Here is a 4,841-nt window from a genome sequence, read left to right as displayed (position 1 = left end):
TTAATAAAGCATAGGATAAAACAACATAAATTCAATTTAATAAAGCATAGGATAAAACAACATAAATATAATTTAATAAAGCATAGGATAAAACAACATAAATAAAATTTAATAAAGCATAGGATAAAACAACATAAATAAAATGTAATAAAGCATACGATAAAACAACGTAAATACAATTTAATAAAGCATAGTATAAAACAACATAAATAAAATTTAATAAAGCATAGGATAAAACAACATAAATACAATTTAATAAAGCATAGGATAAAACAACATAAATACAATTTAATAAAACATAGGTTAAAACAACATAAATGCAATTTAATAAAGCATAGGATAAAACAACATAAATACAATTTAATAAAGCATAGGATAAAATAACATAAATACAATTTAATAAAGCATAGGATAAAACAACATAAATACAATTTAATAAAGCATAGGATAAAACAACATAAATATAATTTAATAAAGCATAGGATAAAACAACATAAATAAAATTTAATAAAGCATAGGATAAAACAACATAAATAAAATTTAATAAAGCATACGATAAAAAAACGTAAATACAATTTAATAAAGCATAGGATAAAACAACATAAATACAATTTATAAAGCATAGGATAAAACAACATAAATACAATTTAATAAAGCATAGGACAAAACAACATAAATACAATTTAATAAAGCATAGGATAAAACAACATAAATACAATTTAATAAAGCATACGTTAAAACAACGTAAATACAATTAAATAAAGCATAGGATAAAACAACATAAAAACAATTTAATAAAGCATAGGATAAAACAACATAAATAAAATGTTATAAAGCATACGATAAAACAACGTAAATACAATTTAATAAAGCATAGGCTAAAACAACATAAATAAAATTTAATAAAGCATAGGATAAAACAACATAAATACAATTTAATAAAGCATAGGATAAAACAACATAAATACAATTTAATAAAACATAGGTTAAAACAACATAAATGCAATTTAATAAAGCATATGATAAAACAACATAAATACAATTTAATAAAGCATAGGATAAAACTACATAAATACAATTTAATAAAGCATAGGATAAAAAAACATAAATACAATTTATAAAGCATAGGATAAAACAACATAAATAAAATTTAATAAAGCATAGGATAAAACAACATAAATACAATTTAATAAAGCATAGGATAAAACAACATAAATACAATTTAATAAAGCATACGTTAAAACAACATAAATACAATTAAATAAAGCATAGGATAAAACAACAAAAATACAATTTAATAAAGCATAGGTTAAAACAACATAAATAAAATTTAATAAAGCATAGGATAAAACAACATAAATACAATTTAATAAAGCATAGGATAAAACAACATAAATACAATTTAATAAAGCATACGTTAAAACAACATAAATACAATTAAATAAAGCATAGGATAAAACAACATAAATACAATTTAATAAAGCATAGGTTAAAACAACATAAATACAATTTTATAAAGCATAGGATAAAACAACATAAATACAATTTAATAAAGCATAGGATAAAACAACATAAATACAATTTAATAAAGCATACGTTAAAACAACATAAATACAATTATATAAAGCATAGGATAAAACAACATAAATACAATTTAATAAAGCATAGGTTAAAACAACATAAATACAATTTTATAAAGCATAGGATAAAACAACATAAATACAATTTAATAAAGCATACGTTAAAACAAGATAAATACAATTAAATAAAGCATAGGATAAAACAACATAAATACAATTTAATAAAGCATAGGTTAAAACAACATAAATACAATTTTATAAAGCATAGGATAAAACAACATAAATACAATTTAGTAAAGCATAGGTTAAAACAACATAAATACAATTTAATAAAGCATAGGATAAAACAACATAAATTCAATTTAATAAAGCATAGGATAAAACAACATAAATATAATTTAATAAAGCATAGGATAAAACAACATAAATAAAATTTAATAAAGCATAGGATAAAACAACATAAATAAAATTTAATAAAGCATACGATAAAAAAACGTAAATACAATTTAATAAAGCATAGGATAAAACAACATAAATACAATTTAATAAAGCATAGGCTAAAACTACATAAATACAATTTAATAAAGCATAGGATAAAACAACATAAATACAATTTAATAAAGCATAGGATAAAACAACATAAATAAAATTTAATAAACCATAGGATAAAACAACATAAATTCAATTTAATAAAGCATAGGATAAAACAACATAAATACAATTTAATAAAGCATAGGATAAAACAACATAAATAAAATTTAATAAAGCATACGATAAAACAACGTAAATGCAATTTAATAAAGCATAGGATAAAACAACATAAATACAATTTATAAAGCATAGGATAAAACAACATAAATACAATTTAATAAAGCATAGGATAAAACAACATAAATTCAATTTAATAAAGCATAGGATAAAACAACATAAATATAATTTAATAAAGCATAGGATAAAACAACATAAATACAATTTATAAAGCATAGGATAAAACAACATAAATACAATTTAATAAAGCATAGGATAAAACAACATAAATACAATTTAATAAAGCATAGGATAAAACAACATAAATACAATTTAATAAAGCATAGGATAAAACAACATAAATACAATTTAATAAAGCATACATTAAAACAACATAAATACAATTAAATAAAGCATAGGTTAAAACAACATAAATACAATTTAATAAAGCATAGGATAAAACAACATTAATACAATTTAATAAAGCATAGGATAAAACAACATAAATACATTTTAATAAAGCATAGGATAAAACAACATAAATACAATTTATTAAAGCATAGGATAAAACCACATAAATACAATTTAATAAAGCATAGGATAAAACAACATAAATACAATTTAATAAAGCATATGTTAAAACAACATAAATACCATTTAATAAAGCATAGGATAAAACAACATAAATTCAATTTAATAAAGCATAGGATAAAACAACATAAATACAATTTAATAAACCATAGGATACAACAACATAAATACAATTTAGTAAAGCATAGGATAAAACAACATAAATACAATTTAATAAAGCATAGGTTAAAACAACATAAATACAATTTTATAAAGCATAGGATAAAACAACATAAATACAATTTAATAAAGCATAGGATAAAACAACATAAATACAATTTAATAAAGCATACGTTAAAACAACATAAATACAATTAAATAAAGCATAGGATAAAACAACATAAATACAATTTAATAAAGCATAGGTTAAAACAACATAAATACAATTTTATAAAGCATAGGATAAAACAACATAAATACAATTTAATAAAGCATACGTTAAAACAAGATAAATACAATTAAATAAAGCATAGGATAAAACAACATAAATACAATTTAATAAAGCATAGGTTAAAACAACATAAATACAATTTTATAAAGCATAGGATAAAACAACATAAATACAATTTAGTAAAGCATAGGTTAAAACAACATAAATACAATTTAATAAAGCATAGGATAAAACAACATAAATTCAATTTAATAAAGCATAGGATAAAACAACATAAATATAATTTAATAAAGCATAGGATAAAACAACATAAATAAAATTTAATAAAGCATAGGATAAAACAACATAAATAAAATTTAATAAAGTATACGATAAAAAAACGTAAATACAATTTAATAAAGCATAGGATAAAACAACATAAATACAATTTAATAAAGCATAGGATAAAACAACATAAATACAATTTAATAAAGCATAGGATAAAACAACATAAATACAATTTAATAAAGCATAGGATAAAACAACATAAATACAATTTAATAAAGCATAGGATAAAACAACATAAATACAATTTAATAAAGCATAGGATAAAACAACATAAATACAATTTAATAAAGCATAGGCTAAAACTACATAAATACAATTTAATAAAGCATAGGATAAAACAACATAAATACAATTTAATAAAGCATAGGATAAAACAACATAAATAAAATTTAATAAACCATAGGATAAAACAACATAAATTCAATTTAATAAAGCATAGGATAAAACAACATAAATACAATTTAATAAAGCATAGGATAAAACAACATAAATAAAATTTAATAAAGCATACGATAAAACAACGTAAATGCAATTTAATAAAGCATAGGATAAAACAACATAAATACAATTTATAAAGCATAGGATAAAACAACATAAATACAATTTAATAAAGCATAGGATAAAACAACATAAATTCAATTTAATAAAGCATAGTATAAAACAACATAAATATAATTTAATAAAGCATAGGATAAAACAACATAAATACAATTTATAAAGCATAGGATAAAACAACATAAATACAATTTAATAAAGCATAGGATAAAACAACATAAATACAATTTAATAAAGCATAGGATAAAACAACATAAATACAATTTAATAAAGCATAGGATAAAACAACATAAATACAATTTAATAAAGCATACATTAAAACAACATAAATACAATTAAATAAAGCATAGGTTAAAACAACATAAATACAATTTAATAAAGCATAGGATAAAACAACATAAATACAATTTAATAAAGCATAGGATAAAACAACATAAATACAATTTAATAAAGCATAGGATAAAACAACATAAATAAAATTTAATAAAGCATAGGATAAAACAACATAAATACAATTTAATAAAGCATATGTTAAAACAACATAAATACAATTAAATAAAGCATAGGATAAAACAACATAAATACAATTTAATAAAGCATAGGATAAAACA

The sequence above is a fragment of the Phyllobates terribilis genome, unplaced genomic scaffold (genome assembly GCF_046119375.1).
Source record: "Phyllobates terribilis strain yellow unplaced genomic scaffold, ASM4611937v1 Scaffold_20__1_contigs__length_20440879, whole genome shotgun sequence".
In the NCBI taxonomy this organism is placed as follows: domain Eukaryota; kingdom Metazoa; phylum Chordata; class Amphibia; order Anura; family Dendrobatidae; genus Phyllobates; species Phyllobates terribilis.
The sequence above is the reverse complement of the archived record's forward strand: the minus strand, read 5'-3'. Positions refer to the sequence as shown.